This window comes from Palaemon carinicauda, chromosome 7 (genome assembly GCF_036898095.1).
Source record: "Palaemon carinicauda isolate YSFRI2023 chromosome 7, ASM3689809v2, whole genome shotgun sequence".
Lineage (NCBI taxonomy): Eukaryota > Metazoa > Arthropoda > Malacostraca > Decapoda > Palaemonidae > Palaemon > Palaemon carinicauda.
Window position 1 is genome coordinate 120010991 of NC_090731.1, and position 17714 is coordinate 120028704.

The 17714-nt window shown below is 42.5% G+C and overlaps 1 protein-coding gene across 5 annotated transcripts in view; it reads left to right on the forward strand.

Moving 5' to 3' along the window:
- Window positions 1-17714, forward strand: part of LOC137643998 (zinc finger protein ZFP2-like) — a 73961-nt gene that overhangs the window by 41373 nt on the left and 14874 nt on the right. For 3 of the 5 annotated variants that reach the window (XM_068376857.1, XM_068376855.1, XM_068376856.1), the window contains one exon: window positions 2995-3182. The exons of the other annotated variants lie outside the window; for them this stretch is intronic. The gene's annotated coding sequence lies outside the window, so the exon portion shown is untranslated. The remainder of the gene's footprint in view (window positions 1-2994; window positions 3183-17714) is intronic. 5 annotated transcript variants of the gene reach the window in all.

The following is a 17714-nucleotide window of genomic DNA, read 5'->3' on the forward strand; positions in this document are numbered from 1 at the left end:
ATTTTTCTTTCTAATTTTAGAAGTATTTAGATAGACTGTTGTGTTCAAGGGTTAAAGTAAATGAATAATAAAAGGATGACTTCTATGGTCATTGCTGGTGCTCTGTCAGTGGGAAAAGGTTTTGGTGCTGCAGAGTTTTTGAAGGCTGCCCCTGCAGTGTCTTTCTTACTCCTGCTTCACCCATGGAGACGTTAAAAGATGTAACACCTAGGGGGTTGTCTCTGCTACTTTGAAGTCCTCTGTGGGGTCTTTCCCTGTGAGAGTGTTCGTCATTGATTTCCATGACCCTGAAGATTCTAGTTCTTACTTTTCCTCTACCTTGTCTTTATTAGATTCTTCTGACACTTGTACTTCTAGCAGACAAACAAAAGGATATTGAAGATGTCCAGGAAGACCGATCGACATGAGATGCATAAGACACCATCCAATCTCTCCTCACTAAGAGAGAGTGTGCAATCCTGACAACCAGCCCAACTTATGAAGGTGTCTTGGTATGTAGTATAGCTGCTCATGTACCTGTTATCTGTGCTCTGTCTTATACCAAAAAGAACATGTGCACTGTTGTTCAGGATGAAGGGTGCCGCTCTTCCACCTTTCATGGATAATCAACCGATCTTTCTCTTGCAAGACATGTTGATGGTCCTGTTACTTGTGATCTGTTCATCTAGGGGTGCTGCCCTTCTTACCCTTTTTCTTAGTCAGTCTCTTTCTTTGGTACACTTTCTCTTGATACACCTTTTAGACGGGAAAATACAAGATACTTTGTCGGCTCTTGGGGGTGCATGATCCAAAGACAGTCCTTCTTTAGGTTAATCTAATTGTTGATTGACGCATCTTTCATCCTCTTCAGAGAACATAGTCTCAGTTCTGTTCTCGTTCTGGAATGAGAATACTTTAGGAGTGAGGAATTGTCTTGTGAAGGGCATGTAGAGATTTTCCTTGTAATAGAGGAGGGATCCTAAGTTTCAATATCCCAACAGTGTCAGACTCCAGTTCACCAAAGGCATAGGAAGATTATTCTGAGATGGTATATTTGTTCGCCAATGCCCTTGCATTCATTTGAGAGTGCAGTGAACTTGACAAGCTACCATGGCTCCTGTGAAATGGGTTTTAACAGTCTTTGAGTGGCATTTCAGCTCCCCTCAAAGATTTAAGACCTCCCTTGAGATGCTATTGTCTGAACTTGTGGGGGGGTGGATTGGGCATAGTCAATTCTAAGATCACCAGCCGTGAGAATTTTCTAGGGTTTAGCCGGCTAAGTGAGATCCTGCCTTCCCTAATCTCTCTATAGAGGTTCATTTCAAGAAGAGGAATGTTTTTCCTCAGCTCTTAAGTTTGCTGCCATTGTATCCTCTTCTATGGCCAGCCTTCTGGTAGCTTCATGGATTAACCAGTGGTCTAATGCAGTTGCCTACTTTGCCACTTCTCAGGATTTATCAAATCTGGGAACTTAAATGAAGTATAGTACAGTGTTTTCACGCTTCCCCAGGCAAGTTGGACAAGGAGGAGGCATTGGCTTTAAGCAATGCCCCCCTGCTGGAAGCTGCAGCCCTCTTTCCTCAGATTCATGTAGAGATGACTAAGGAGAAGTGAGAAAAAGCTAGCCATGACTCCCTTATTCATCACAGCCAACTTCAAGGCCTCAGACCCTTCAAATGCAACTTTATCAGGACTCTGCCACTTTGAAAAAGCTATGATGGCTTCCAAAACCTGATCAGGACCTCCAGCCTCTTCATCTTCAATGAGAGGTGCAGATAATGCTCCAACCTGGCCAGTTCAGAAAGGGTGGTACAGGTAAGAAGGGAATAAGGGGTCACTGATCTGAAAGTCCCCTCCTCTATCCCCTGAGAAATGGCAGACACCTGTCAAGCCATTGGGCAATGTGACAATGGGAGGGAGCATTGTAGTGAGTGTTGGAAGTCAGTCCGGATGGGCACTGTCTGCCTTTCATGCTCCCTTCACTCACATCCAGAATTACAGTACTGAACATGTCCTCTAGTATTGCTGAGAGCTCTGGTATGTGTGGCAGAAGTAAGGTAATGGGGAAGATGGTGTTTGAATCTGTTTGAGACTGTTCTCTAGGTTTTCACAATTAACTCTTTCTAGTAGAGAATTCAACTAGGGGCTGGAGACCAATCTTCGACCTCTCTCAACTGAATAACTATGTTACCTGGTTTAGTTCAGCATGGAGCAGCAACCTCAGTGTTGCATGCAATCAGAGAAGAGGACTTCATGCTGTTAGTGGACCTGAAGAACTCGTATTTTCAGAACACATTCCTTATCAGTTTGAGAGTTCACAAGGTGTTGGTACCTCTGCTACGCTCTTACAAACTCAGAGCTGTACCCCAGGTCAAGTTTCCTAGCCAGTTGGGTTAGGACTTCCACTCACCTATGGGTGAGTCTCCATAGTAAAGAGTAACGGATTTGTATTCACTAATTAATAAATGTCAAATTTGGAAGTAATTTGTAATTTTCCTATCTATAAAAACCTGATACTTGTCTCGTCATCACCCCAACAATCAAAAGGGATGTAATCCAATGGGTGAGTGAGTGAGCGGGGTGGCCGGTCTACCCCCTGCTAACTCACGGAGGGTAGTTGGGACCTAGCATTAAAGTTTATGACTAGATTCCAGCAATGCTGAAAACATACATAGTTAGGAAATATAAAAGTTACTTCCATCATATTTTTTCCTGGCTATGCAAACCTGAGTCTTGAATTATTTTCCAATCTCGACCATAACTCTCAGTTGTATGTTAAGGGACTAAAGGGGTAATTCTGTGATTGGTGGGTGGACATGGCTTCTCCCTCCTGCCACCTGATGATAACCAACAACTTCATTACTGATTCATTAGCTGTTGCAGTGCCTCTGAAGACATATCTTTATTATAAAGGACTCCGGGTTGTATAGCTAGGAAAAATACAAATTGGTTTCAAAATTTGTTGTTTTGTGACATAAATACATTTTTAATTTTTAATGGTATATCTTTCTGCAGATCCCATCACTCTGAATATGTGAGCGTTTTTGGATGCAAGCATTTATTATGATGTTTGAGGTGAAAGTTCGTATGGAAATGATGACGGCTAGTGATGATTAAATTTAAGCATCGTGTTATGACAGTGCCTTCTATCTATGGGAAACTATTGAAATGGAAATAGAGCACTTCTTTTATCATTTTGCTAGGTAAGAATAGTTCTACAGTTTCCATCAGTTGTCATGCGCAGGGTTGAAAAAAATGTTATGATTTTTTCTAAGTAAATAGAAAAAATTGGTTTATTTGATTTAAATCAGAATTTTTTATTTACACAAATTTTTTGGATTTAAATGATCTTTTTTTTTTTGATAATACCTATTTGCTGTTGCTTATTATTTTTTTTCAGTCTTATGAGGGAATTTTCTAGTATTGAACTTGATCTATGTTAAATTAAGCCATTGTTCAATATACATTATTCAGGATGAGTTTTTTTGGGCTCGGCCATGTCGTCCTGATGGAAGGTTCCTTTAGGTAGCTTTCTAAGGGATATTTGCTACAGTGATACTCCCGGAGAATTAACCATAGGTCTCCAGAATTCTAACTCCTGGCGCGAGTATCCTTAATATATCTTTAAGGATATTGGATAAAATCAGGTGACATAATTTTTTGATACGACATATAGCAATCTTCACCCCGAATAGATTTAACTCTTTGAGGGAGAAGAGTGGCGAACGAAAGGGGAGCCGTTATCAAGGTACCCGGTGAACCCCATCCCCGTACTACTACGCCCCATCATTCCTTTCAACTGTAGCATTTAAGCTAAGTGCGCTCCCACGTTTCTCTCGGTGTTGTTACGGTTCATTGGATTATTATCATGCAATCTTCAGTATGTTCATCCTCTGGAAAGTTGAGTATTTAATCTTTCCTGTGTATAATTTACAGCTCCCTTCTCACAGTTGAATTTGTATAATTTAAGTGTGTTAAGTGGAGCGCAGCCAACCCCGGAGGCCTCCATTTTGAGACGGCTTTCGTACGTCATAAAGACAAATTATTTAGTTAGTAGTGCGACGCTCCCGGTAATTAGCTATAAAGTAACTTTTAGCTAGTTAGGGCTTAGGCAAATTATACTAGTAAAGGTTGCATGCATATATTTCCTCTTCCGATATGTAACGTTACTTTCGTATACGATGAGGACCCCGGTGGTATCACTCGTAACTGTGGTCCCCACCTGAGTTAGGCTAGCCTAACCCGTTCTGTCTACGTTAGTAATGTAAATCCCATTGTTTAACCTCTGGTATTGTTCCTATTAATTTGGTTGGGGGATATATATCCCCTAGAATTTATTGGTATAATTCAATACGTTTCTCTTTTAGAGAAAAGAGGATAAAATCTTCCCCCCCTGAGCGCCGCCATACCACTCGGCAACCCTATCTTTCGTCATCGCCACCGAGTAGTTAACTCCGGCTTGACTCAGATAGTTTTATACCGTCGATCTTCTTTACCGCTGAGTATCCCGGCTTCGATGTTTGACGGTAACTCAGGGTGTATTGTCTTGAAGCCGATGGGACTCGTGATTCCTCTGCCGCCCACGACGTTGTCGGCACGGGAAGATATGCTTCCTTAGTTTACAACCGAAAGTAGGCGGCATACCTGCCGCCGCCTTTCTCCCTTTGTAGGCTATAAGACACGTCTTATAGCCGACAAAGTTGCTGACAGGGGAATTCTTATTCCTCTGCCGACCACGACAACGTTAGCACAGGAAGCCATGCTTTCTTGGTTTACAGCCAAAAGTAGGCGCCATGCTTGCCGCCGCCTTTCCCCCCTGCAAACTATAAGTCACTTTTCCCTCCCCCGTCTGTCCTTTAGTGTTGGCCTAGCCGTCACAATGTTCTTTGGCCGGTATTGTACAATCATTCCTGCTTGCCGAATTGTCTAAGTTGCCGGGCGAGACCCTACCAGCAGCGGTTGGGTTGCTGCCTCGGCCAACTCCCCCTTATGTCCTTCCTTCACCGGAAGCGAATGCCCCGGGGGGAAAGACTGAGCCGGCCCTGACGGCTGCCAGTGGGAAACCCATTATACTGTTGAGAATTCTTCAGTCCTCTCTTGGACTGCCATCCACAACCTTGCAACCGGAAGTACAGCCGGCAGCAAAAGTTGTGTCTGGATGGAAGCTAGAATCAGATGCATTCCTCCCTCTCCATTAGAACTCTCATTCTGGGAACAAGACAGTAGGCGGCAGTAGCCCTCCTACCCTTCTAATTATTGTGCTAAACCATAATAATAGGAAATCCTCCTTTCCATTCTTTCTCTCTTTCTATCAGTTAGTGCCGCAAGGCACCAGCCTAACCCCGGTAGTATACCAGTTAAACTACAGTATACAACAATACAGTAGCCAGTATATCTGCTGTGGATAACAATACAACAGTTAGAAAACTACAATATACAATAATACAGTAGTACAAGTATTTCTAACATATTCTGTGTATCCTTTCACAGTCTATTATTGGGACTGTATAATATGTTGAGGTGAAGTATTCCCTCAGCACCCTGATAAATCCTTTGATTATCGGGACACTAATAAATCAGCGTTCAGTATTAATATTCTACAAGTGGAGGAGTTAGTGTAAATATTCACTGACTCCGGCTCTACGTGCGGGGGGATTAAAAGGCTTCCAGAAGAACTCTCAGGGACCTTACCTACCTAACAAATCTCTTAAGTGCCTGCTATTCTCTAAGGCTCAATCCAGTACGGTTGTGCCTCAGTTACAGGTCCAGCCTCCCTTTATCCAACGGACAGTGGACGCGGATATCAACAAGGCACTGCAAGGCTTGGACATCCACCAAGAACGGATGTCAGAAGTGTCCTCTGACACCGAATAGGACCTACTGCAAGAAGGCCCTGAAGAAGAAGTGGTTCAACCACCCACGGAGGAAGAAGGATCAGTTTCGACGGTGGCTATACAGGTCGTCAGGAGCAAAGCGCTCCTAGAATCGATCCAGCAGATGTTGACACTGTTCCGGAAGGGACAAGAGGAGAATAAGCAAGATCTCAAAGAGATGAAGAGAGAGGTACAGGAAGGGAAACGCCCTGACGCTTCTAAGGGCTCTGCTAAGCCCTTAGAATATTTGACATCCTTCAGGAGGTATACGGAACACATGCCCATGATGAATGGGAAGCTTTATATCTACGAGAAGTTGGGGGCCAAACCCCTTGAAGAGCTTCAATTCTGGCCCAGCTTTCAGCGTACCCAGAGGGCTACGTGAGACTGCGAGATGAACCTGCATCCCGCGAGGAGATTATACTGAAGGAAGTCATTATCTTCGAACATGACAAGGCACAAGCCATCCTTACCAAGACTCTGAAAGGAGCCGGATATACCATCTCCAAAGTCTCAGCATTGAGCAAAAAGCACCCAACCTTCATTGCTCCTTCCTCCAGAGCCTTCCCCCCTTTCGGGGAAAGCCTTAGACTGTGTCATGAGAGCAGTCGAAGAGGACAAACCCTGCCCAATTCTAGAGAAATGCAAACCATTCGCTCTAGCTATGGCCACTTGCAAGGAGAAGTGAAAAGAGGTACATCTAACCTTCTCCGTCTCGAAGTTGGATCCGGAGATAGCAGGCCAGCAGTTTAATGAGAACCTTCCAAAGTTGCCAGACCATCTTTTGAGAAGGGAACAGGAGACGAAAGAAAGACTTGCCGCCTCCCTGTCTCATCATAACTGCTTGGAAATGTGTGCAGGCCTTAAATAACACCCCACCCTTGTGATGGATTTGTATGCTTTTGTCAGGTCGAAAAAGGACCTGTAGAGAGTATGTGTTTGCCGCAGCAACGGTGAAACACGAACCCAGAAAACTGATTTCATTGGGGATGGGACCATTCGCCGCCAACAGTTAGCCACTGGCAGTTAGCCACTGCCCATTCGCCTCTGATGCCATTTCACCACTGATGGCGAAAGAATATATAAACATATGGGGCAATCGGTTTTTCTTTTTTTACCCGACTCTGAAAATTTAATAATTCTATAGTTTAACAAGGTTATTTGCTTAGATTGTTTACAAGCATAATAAGTCTGTTAACTTTTTTATTTAAGAATAGAGTACAGTGAACCCTCGTTTATCGCGGTAGATAGGTTCCAGACGCGGGCGCGATAGGTGAAAATCCGCGAAGTAGTGACATCATATTTACCTATTTATTTAACATGTATATTCGGACTTTTAAAACCTTCCCTTGTACGTAGTACTGTTAACAAACCACCCTTTAATGTACAGAACACTTAATGCATGTACTACAGCACCCTAAACTAAAACAGGCACAAATATTAAAGGCGATTTTATATCATGCGTTTCCTAAACACCTAAAAAGCACGATAAAAAATGGCAACCAATGTTTTGTTTACGTTCATCTCTGATCATAATGAAGAAACAAACTCATTTAGTGTACACATATATGTATAGGTTAGTTTTTGCATCGATTATATTGATTATACAGTACTGTATGTTGATTTTTTTATTACCAATGTTTTAGTTTACGTATTTTTCTTAGGACTTCCAAATGAAATGTTTTTCTTTATGACGCCGCCTGAAACGACGGCGTCATAAAGTACTGTACGCTCAGTAAACAACCACGCTCAGAACAAACAAGGCATTTAACGCGCATGATGATAGTGATAAATAATGATACAGTACATACAGTATTTGCAGTAAAAGCATTTACAAAATATGTTACCTTACAAATATAATTTACCGTATCTATATAAAATCATACAGTACTGTACAGCACATACAGTATTGTACGTAGCAAAGCAGGAAAACAATTTACGAGAGAGAGAGAGAGAGAGAGAGAGAGAGAGAGAGAGAGAGAGAGAGAGAGAGAGAGAGAGAGAGAGAGTGTTTTACGTACGTAAATGTAAATTTAAAAAAAAAAAATATGATAGGTTACAACATGTAGACTTTTAAAACCTTCCCTTTAACTTAATGCATACAGTACGTACAGTACTAAACTATAAAACAGGCACAAATACAGTTTTAGAATGTACAGTAAGAATATTAAAGTAAAAAATAAAGATTGTTACTGTACTCACCACGAAAGAAGTTGAAGAAAAACTTGAATGATGATGGCGATGAATTTGCTGCACAGTAGAAATGATGATGATGAAGCTGATGATGTGTTCTACTGTGCAGCCAGGTAGTATTTTACGTCTCTTCAGACGGAGGTGTCTTTTCCTGGGACACCTCTTCAACTTCTTCCCGGGAAACTTCTTCAATTTCTTCCGAAGGCGTACTAGCAGGAGGAACTGGCTCTTTTTTGCGAGGCTGGAAGAACATTGTGATCGGAAGTTGTTGCCGCTGCTTCTTTTTTCGATCCAAGAGCGTTTTGTAGGGAGTCATGTCTTCATCGATCTTGTTGCAGAATTGCATCGAGCGAACCATATCCTCGTCCCACTCTTGCAACATTTCTTTCAACTCCTTCGCATGGTTGCAGGCCTTGGCAAGCCGTTCTAATGTTAAGCCCGTTTCTTCGACATTTTCTTGGGTCTCTTCCTGGGTATCACTCTCTTCTTCACTTGCCGATTTCGTCAGGTCTTCGAGGTCTGCGTCAGTTAGGGGCTGGGAATGGCAGTCCAACAACTCGTCGACGTCTTCAGTCGTCATGTCGCCAAACCCGTCACCTCCAATTATGGCAGCCAACTGCACAGATTTGCGTATTGCAGAGTGTTGGATTTCCGACGGAGTAAATCCCTTGTCGTCGTAAACAATATCGGGCCACGACTTCTTCCAGCTCGCATTCACGGTTGCAGGTTTCATCTCTTGAAGTGCCTTCTGAATATTCTGCAGGCACGTGGCTATGGTGTACTGCCGCCAGTACGCCTTCAAGTTAAAATCTTCATCCTCATCATCTTGGGCAGCATCCACACACGCAACGAGGTCCGCCAAGGTGTTCTTCGTGTAGAGGGCCTTGAACGCCCTGATAACCCCCTGGTCCATCGGTTGAATTAATGACGTGGTGTTGGGTGGCAGGAACTCAACCTGAATGCCCTCATGCGACAGGTCAGTTGCGTGTCCACCAGCGTTATCCATAAGGAGAAGGATCTTGAATGGCAAGCCCTTCTCTAAGAGATATTTGCTGACTTGCGGGATAAAACACTGATGGAACCAGTTGGAGGTCAGCATCTTCGTAATCCATGCTTTTTGATTATGCATCCAGTACACGGGAAGGAGATTCTTATTTTTATTTTTCAAAGCGCGAGGATTTTTCGACTTATAAATAAGCCCCGGCTTTAGCAAAAATCCAGCAGCATTGCCACACATCACGAGGGTAACGCGATCCTTGAATGCTTTAAAGCCAGAGGCTTTGGCTTCCTCTTTGAACAGGAAAGTTCGCGACAGCATTCTCTTCCAAAACAAGCCGGTCTCATCCATATTAAAGACTTGTTCCGGCTTGTATCCACCTTCGGCGATAATATTCTTGAACGTCTGGTTCACGTAAGTTTCAGCAGCGGCAGTGTCAGCGTCAGCGGAAGCAGACTCCCCATGCAGGGAAACGCTTTTCAGGGCGAAGCGTTTCTGAAACTTCGCGAACCATCCTTTGCTTGCGGAAAAACGTTTCTGAGGCTGGGAATCAGTGGATGTCCCTGGTTGAGGATCATCTGCATCATCATCATCTTCAGCATGGTTGCCGTCGTCGTCTTTAGGTTCCTTTGCAGCAAAATTCTCATATAAGCTCAAAGCCTTTGTTTGGATGGTGTTCGTATCCAACGCTATGTTCTTCTTCCGGCAGTCGGCAATCCACACAGCTAAAGCACCTTCCATGCGTACGATCGTTTTATTGCGCGTTGTAACGACTCGCTTCGCTGATCTGCTAAAGGTGATTGCAGCCGTCTTTCTAATGTTCGCCTCGTCCTTCTTGATATAGCGAACAGTAGATTCGTTGATGCCAAAATGGCGGCCAGCGGCCGCGTAACTTCTACCATCTTTTAACATGTCGAGAAGCGTAACCTTCTCAGCTATCGTCATCATCCTTCGGTGGCGTTTAGGCTCACTACCAGCCTTAAGAGAAGCAGAACGCTTGGGAGCCATTACAGTAGGATTTACAGTAACAAAAAGTTCAACTTAAAAAAGTCGCACACAGCACAGATTCACAAACTTAAGAACGTCTACTCAGCGATACGCGGTAACAGAGAGTGGACGATCCAGCCCCGCGAGAACTTAGATGCTGCGGGTAGGAGATGATGGCAAAACACCAATCACAGGCTAGATAACAAAACTTGAGTTCTGATTCGTCATCTATCAGCGCTTGAACCAATCACAACCCGTCTTACAGTACTATGATGCGTAGGTTACCAACTCATAGAAGATGCCCCGCGCATACCGAACGTACGTAGATTAAGTAAATACCGTAATAATAATAAATAATGATAATAATACAGTACAGTACTGTAATAATAATAATAATGATAATAATAATAACAATAATAATTTTATTAACAACAACAACAATAATAATAATAACAATAATAATAATACAGCTTTACGTACGCTATTTTACGCCTCTCTCTCTCTCTCTCTCTCTCGTACGCTTATTCGAAATGTGATTTTTGCAACAAAGAATATTATTGGATGCAGTACTACGTACGTATACATACAAAAGATTCATGGAAAAGAAGCACATCCATTACATTTGTAGTACAGTAGTAGCCAACAGCAGCCTTACACCATTCTAATATGGTATGACTGCATCTGATTTGCGTTTCATGTTCGATTTAATTTTACTACGTACTGTATACAGTACTGAATTATCGTATGATCACATTCTCTTTTCGTGTTTTATTTCTTTCTGTGCTGAATTATATATCATATGTAATGCAATGAACAATCAGTAAGAACAGATATTACTAATTACAGTATTAATGGAATTACAGGTAACAAAATATCGTATTTGGTTGTCTTCAGATTTCGCGGTATTTTCGAATTTTCCGGAAAATCCGCGATATGTATATATATATGGGATATGGGAAAACCCCACGAAGTGGTGAATCCGCGATTGTCGAACCGCGAAGTAGCGAGGGTTCACTGTAAATAGTTTCTTAATATTTTTATCATCTTCCTCAAGCCCTCAAAATGGAAACAAATATTCTTTCTAACGTGGAAAAGAGAAATTTCACCACGATGGTTTTAATTACGTTTTTGATAAATAATCCACGAGTGATCCAAGCATCAAATTCTGGCGCTGTGAACAAAGGGGAAGATGCAATGGACGGATCTACACCAGGAATAGCAATGTGATAAAGAAAATAAATGAACACACTCATTCGGCCTCTGCCGCAAGTGTACAAGTTGCTAAGGTAAAAGTAAATTTAAAACGCTGTGCAGAAAAATCACTAGAAGTACTTAGTGTTCTTATAAAGGAATGTATATCTGGTGTGCCTTTAAAAGTGCAAGTATCATTATCAACGTTGAACAGCATGAAGAAAATAATTAGACGAAAAAGAAATTGTATTAGCTTAGCGCCAGAAAATCCTACCGAACTTCTGCAGTTGGCCATTCCGACTGCATATAAAATGTATAAACCTGCTAACTTATCGGAAGAAAGGTTTCTTTTGGCTGATAGGGGTCCAGAAAGTAACCGTATCATTATATTTGGAAGAGAATCCTGGGTACATTATCTAGTAGAATCGACATGGTTTGTTGACGGTACATTCAACTTAGCCCCTATTTTATTCTCGCAAGTATATTGTGTTTCGGCAAAAAAACTTGATGGTGTTCATCTAATTCTGTATATCTTTCTAACAAATAAGCAATGTTCAACTTACCTACGCATGTTTGAAATGGTTAAATCATTGGTACCTAATCTAAGACTGGAGTGTATCCATTGTGATTTTGAACAAGCAGCTATTGGTGCTATGACAGAATGCTTTCCGGGAGTCCAAATAAGGGGATATTTTTTTCATTTAGCACAAAGCATGGAAAGACATATAGCTGCAGTCGGAGCAACTAGGCAATACAATAGTGACCCTGATTTTACTTTAAAAGCCAAAATGATACTTGCTTTGACTTTTGTACCACATTGTGACCTTGACATCTACACAGAAGCACTTTCTGACTTTTTGCCTGAGGAAATCATGCCAACATTAGATTGGTTTGAATATAATTATATTGGTATCTACAATTGGCGCAGTAGACGCCAAAGGCCACCCTTGTATCCTCATGATATATGGTCGCAATATGAAACTACTTTAAATGATGAAGATCGAAAAAATAACCACGCAGAAGCTGCTCATCGCAGAATTGCTTTTGAACTTGGAGCTAACCACCCAACCATACGGAAATTTATAGAAACGCTAATGAAATTACAAAAGGGAAGAGATTTAAATATGGAACAACTGATAACAGGACACAGACCACCATTAAAGCTGAAAAAATATAGAAGCGCTGATAAAAGAATAAAGAAAATTGTTCTCGAGTACAACAATGAAAGAGACGCTTTGGCATATCTCAAAAGAATAGCCCATAACTATCAAATGAACTAAAGTTTCTATTTTTTTTTGGTGCAAACCAATATAATTTTTTTACTTGTTCATAAACAATAAAATGTTTGAATTACTTTTAACTTTTTTTACATAATAAGATGTTTATTTTTTACATTTCTCTTATTTACACTTTGCAGTAGAATAGTTAAAACTGCCAAAATAAAAGAAAACTGCAGAGAGGAAGAAAATAAACAGCTGTAGCTATGTTTCAGGTGGCAAAATGTACCGCTGGCGAAATGGTCCGAGTGGCGAAAAGTTGTGGCGAACCGGTGGTGGTTAATTGTTGTCGGCGAATGAACGGTGGCTAATCGTCATCGGCGAATGATCGGTGGCAAATCATCACCAACCCGATTTCATCATGTATCTGGGGCGAAGACCCTTTCCCACAGGAAGTGGTCCAAGAAGTCAATGCCAAAGCCACCACTGAGAATAGGAACCTTCTCCAAAAGTGGGGCATGTCCTCAAAGAGAATATCTTCATTAGACCTGCACAACTTCCGACCATGACCATGACCACGGTGCCTCAAATGGTAGCCCAGCCGCAAACCACCTTCCAGATGGTCCCTCAACAGCTGGTAGCCCAGTCACCTGTGTTTAATCCAGGCTTTGAAAGGCACTCGACCACCTTTCGGCCCTACAAAGGTAAGGGCCCTAAAAGAGGATCCTCCGGAAACCCCCCAAAGGTGGAGGAGGACGCGGTCACGGAAACAAGTCCTCAGGAACCTCTGAACAATGAGAGGTTCCAGGTAGGAGGCAGACTTTTCCACTTTCGGGATCGTTGGACCTTCGATCCCTGGACCTTCGATCCCTGGGTCCACAGCCAAATTACGAATGGACTTGGTTGGAAATTGAACAAAAATCCACCCCACTTTTCCAGAATTCTTCCAACACTCCACCCTCTTGTTGGAAAAATATACCTCAGAACTCTTGAACAAGAAGGTAATAAGAAAAGCAAAGTCCATTAAATTCCAGGGAAGGTTGTTTTGTGTTCCCAAGAAAGACTCAGACAAACCCAGAGTCATTCTAGACTTGTCTCTACTCAACAAGTTCATCGAGAACAACAAGTTCCGGATGCTTACATTGCAACACATAAGGACCCTTCTACCAAAAAAGGGCCGTGCACAGTCTCAATGGACCTGGCAGATGCTTACTGGCACCTACCAGTCAGTCTCCCCCTCTCCTCATACCTAGGATTCAGGCTACAGAAGACAAAATGTGTCTTCACAGCCATGCCCTTTGGACTAAACATAGGCCCAAGGGTATTCACAAAGCTAGCGGACACAATCGTCAGCAACTACGCTCCGAAGGAGTACAAGTAGTAGCATACCTGGACGATTGGCTGGTGCGGGCAGCATCCAAGACTACTTGTCTGCAAGCGGCCTGAAAGGTTATCCAATTCCTGGAACACTGGGCTTCAAGATCAATCGATAGAAGTCTCGCCTTTCTCCAGCTCAGAAGTTTCAATGGTTAGGAATCCATGGGAACTTACAGTCACACCACCTCTCCATTCCAGTAAAGAAGAGGAGAAAAATAGCGGCATCTGTCAAGAGACTAATCCAACACGAGGATTTCAAGACGCCAACAGGAAAGAGTATTGGACTCTCTCCAGTTCACAGTAGTGACAGACCCGGTGATAAAGGCACAGCTAAAGGATACGTCAGGAGTCTGGAGAAGATACGTATCAAACGCTCGAAGAGATCAACAAAGGTTGACCCCGACCCGATTGTGCACGCTATTAAGGCCATGATCAACAAATAAGAGCCTAGCATGGGCAATTCTCTTGCAACCACTACAAACATCAGTGGTGATACACACGGACGCCTCCCTGAAAGAATGGGGAGGCTATTCGCAAGAAATAAAAGTGCAAGGAATTGGTCACACCAGCTCAAAACTTTCACATGAACATCTTAGAGGCTATGGCACTCTTCCTGATGTTGAAGAGACTATCTCCTCGCAGAGCAGTCCACATCAGACTGGTCCTGGACAACGAGGGGATAGTAAAATGTCCAAATCGACAAGGCTCGAGATCACCTATCATCAATCACGTGATGTTAGCCATCTTCCGCCTAGCAAGGAAGAGATGGTATCTATCAGCAGTTCACCTTCAAGGGTTCTGCGATGTGATGGCGGATGCTCTATCCAGGCAAAAGCCGATAAGAGACAGAATGGTCCCCAGACGCAGACTCATTCTCCTTTATTTCGATAAAAGTCCCGGAACTGCAGATTGATCCCTTCGCAACACGTGACAACAAGTTACGAGAACCTCAAGCAGAAGCGATAGACACCATGTCTCTCAACTGGAACAGATGGAATCAGATTTACCTGTTTCCACCAACCAATCTCCTGCTAAAAGTCCTCGACAAGCTAAGATCCTTCAGAGGAACAGCTGCAGTAGTTGCCCCCAAATGGCCCAAAATCAATTGGTTCCCTCTAGTTCTAGAATTGAAACAGAAGCTGTTTCCTCTGCCAAACCCAGTTTTATCCCAACTGGTGCAGAAGTCGAGTGTTTACGTTTCATCCTCGAGAACCAATAACCTACATCTCATGGTTTTTTCGCCCTAGCAGCTAACGTAAGATTTGCGATCTCAAAGGACAAGGTCGACTTCATTGTAGAGTACAAGTCAAGTTCAACTAAAAGACATGTGAATCGTCTTGGAAGAAATGGGTATCCTTTGTAAAAACAAGGAGACCAACAGAGATTTCAACAAATTTCTGTCTCTCTTTCTTCATTTACCTACTTGAACAAGGCCTGACTTCCACTACGATAACCGCCTGCAAGTCGGCCTTGACTAGACCTCTTCTATACGCCTTTGAGGTGGTCCTCACAAGCGAAACTTTCTATAAGGTGCCAAAGCATGCAATAGGCCCAAGACGGCAACCCCTCCAAAGCCCATTACATGGTCGTTGGTCAAAGTCTTGCATTATGCTTCGAACCTAAACAATGAGGATTGCACTCTAAAGGAGCTAACACAGAGTCATTTTTCTGTTCGCAATAGCCTCGGGCTAGAGTTAGTGAAATATTGGCCCTATCAGCGATGTAGGCCATATTCAGTTCTTAGACACAGGCGAACTGAACCCTTTTCCTGATCCTGCCTTTCTTGCCAAGAACGAGCTACCCACCAAGAGGTGGGGTCCTTGGAGAATCTGCCTACTGAAGGAAGATGTCTCTCTATGCCCAGGAGAGTGTCTTAAGGTCTATCTTTGTAGAACTTCAGACTTCAAGGAAGGACAGCTCTTCCGAGGCAAAACCTCAGGATCAAAATCTATCCCTAAGACAACTGAGAACAAAACTCACCTACTTATTCGCAGAGCGGATCCTAACAGCTCACCCGCAGGTCTCGATCCAAAGAAAATTGCTTCTTCACGGAACTTCTTCCAACGCAGGGGCTTTGGTAGACTCCACTCATACACTGGGTGGAGATCACCTAGATCTTTTATAGACACCATACGAAGCAAGTACATGAAATAAAACAAGTTGTGGTGGCGGCAGGTAGTGTTATAAAACCTGTCGTCTAGTGCTGCGATGAACAGTGAACTGCTTTGGGACTTTCCAGTGCATAAGGTGTATGGGTACATTTACCCTCGAGTACAAATCACAACGATGATTAACACACTGTTCCATATAGGTGCATATCTGACCGATAACACCAGTGCCGAGTGAACGTTGCGTCACGGTGTTCAGGCATTTCCAAAATCTGTACAAATGAGTCAGATTCGGTTTCACATCTCCATTGAGTGCCATCATTTTGATGAAATTACATATTTTTTCGACAAGAGAAAATATGGACCCTGATGTGTTCAATGTCGGATCAGATTCATACCCGATTGTAACTATATTGGATAATCTAGTTGCAAGGTAAAATACTAAACATATTTGCGTCTTATTGCTGCTATCTCAGATAAAGACGAATAAAGCGTACTAGAGTTTTAATTAAACCCTAGAAGGGCCCAACTTCAAATCAGAGTACAGATTTCCAAGGTATGAGAAGGGTAATCTCTAAGTATTACCTTCCGTCCCTATGGAGATACAAACTTTGAATCCTTATAGTCGAAGTCAACACTTTCCCTGCAGTGACCAGGAAGCCCTAAGCTACTTCCAAGCTTAGTGGATATGACAGAAAACAGTAATGTCATGTATAAAGGTCTAGGAGACCATAAAAGGAACTCATTCAAATTAAAGGCATTTATACAAATCCACAGATATAGTACTTTCAAGTTAATTCTCTAGTAAGCTTCCATCCGGATGACATAGCTGAGCCCAAAAAATGGATTTTGAGCAAAGTAAAAAATCTTTTTTTGGGTGAGATAGCCATGTCGTCCTGATGGACCCACCCTTCTTTCTTAAAATGACCCCACTCGAAACTACTCTATCTGCGACTATTCCTGCTTAAATGCAACTAGGAATGATGGGCTTTAGTAGTACGAGAAGGGGGTCCACCGGTTACCTTGATAACGGCTCCCCTTTCGTTCGCCACTCTTCCCCCTCAAAGAGTTAAATCTATTCGGGGTGAAGATTGGCATGTGTCCTATCAAGAAAATACATCCCCTGATTTTATGCGATATCCCTAAAGATATATAAAGGATACTCGCGCCAGGAGTTAGAATTCTGGAGACCTATGGTTAATTCTCTGAGAGTATCACTGTAACTACAGTAATATCCCTTAGAAAGCTACCTAAAGAAACCTTCCATGAGGACGACATGGCTATCTCACCCAAAAATATATTTTTTACTTTGCTCAAAATCTGTTTTCTCTTAAAAGCCAAAATTCGGTCATGACTTAATCAGAGCGGTAAAGTTATAGTAACTAGTACATAAATACACGAAAATAAGCGAAACTGCAGTCAAACAAACATACAAGTATACAACAATTTCTTTGGGCTCAAGCCATGTCATCCTGATGGAAGGTTCCTATAGATAGCTTTCTAAGGGATATTTGGCTATACTGTAGTGATATTCCCAGAGAATTAACCTTTAGGTCTCCAGAATTCTAACTCCTGGTGCGAATATCCTTAAATTTTCTCTTAAGGATATCGCATAATATCCGGGGACATATATCTTGATACGACACATAGCAATCTTCACCCCGAATAGTGTTTACGCTTCGAGGGGGAAAAGTGGCAAAAATAGAAGGGGAGCCGCTATCAAGGTTACCCTTCCTCCCTTACTACTACGAGTATATAGATGGCGCTTCATTCCTATTGTTGTAGCTATTTC